The sequence below is a fragment of the Pistacia vera genome, unplaced genomic scaffold, assembly GCF_008641045.1.
Source record: "Pistacia vera cultivar Batoury unplaced genomic scaffold, PisVer_v2 Contig617, whole genome shotgun sequence".
Classification (NCBI taxonomy): domain Eukaryota; kingdom Viridiplantae; phylum Streptophyta; class Magnoliopsida; order Sapindales; family Anacardiaceae; genus Pistacia; species Pistacia vera.
The window spans coordinates 153,376-154,166 of record NW_022196465.1 but is presented as its reverse complement, the minus strand read 5'-3'; the positions used below and the strand labels follow the sequence as shown (position 1 = coordinate 154,166).

The following is a 791-nucleotide window of genomic DNA, read 5'->3' as shown; positions in this document are numbered from 1 at the left end:
ATTTGGATGATTCCTCTAACCCGGATGATATGTGTTGGAATAGGGATTGTTTGGTTGCCTCTGATTTCCTGCCAAGTAGTTAACCTGCTCCGATGATGACAATGATGAAGCAAACGTGTTCCCTACTTGACACTCATTGCTCACATGATTACCTGCACAAAAATCACAAGTTAGTTGAGGAGCTTGAATAGAATTTACCTGCATATTTCCCAACTGTTTTTGAAGTGTTGTGAGTTGGGTTGAAATGGCTGTATATGCATCAACTTCAGGAAGACCCATAGATTTCTTCGATTGCACCCTCTCATTAGGTCTTTGATAATTATTGCTTGCCAGAACCTCAAGCAACTCGTGACCTTCTTTCGGAGTCTTATTTTGTAGTGCTCCTCCCGATGCTGCATCCACCATAGTTTGCACATTCACCATCAATCCGTTGTAAAATGTTTGGACTTGCATCCAAACTGACAACCCATGATATGGACACCATCTCAGTAATTCTTTGTATCTCTCCCAAGCCTCATACAATGATTCTGACTCTTCCTGTAAAAACGATGTGATATCATTTCTCAGCTTTGCCGATTTTGCTGGAGGAAAGAATTTGGTCAAGAACTTCTATGCTAAATTGTTCCATGTTGTAATCATTCCCATTGGTAATGCCATTAACCATCCCTTAGCTTTATCCTTCAATGAAAATGGGAATAGTCTCAATCTGATTGTATTATCTGACACTCCGTTTGACTTGAAAGTATCACAAATCTCCAAAAAAATGGCAATGTGTAGATTTAGATCTTCCT

At 39.6% G+C, this 791-nt stretch overlaps 1 non-coding gene across 1 annotated transcript; it reads left to right on the top strand.

Moving 5' to 3' along the window:
* Positions 1 to 463: 463 nt before the first annotated feature.
* On the top strand, positions 464 to 570 carry LOC116110873. The gene has a single exon (XR_004124977.1). It is a non-coding gene; the product is annotated as a small nucleolar RNA R71 (small nucleolar RNA).
* The last annotated feature ends 221 nt before the right edge of the window (positions 571 to 791 follow it).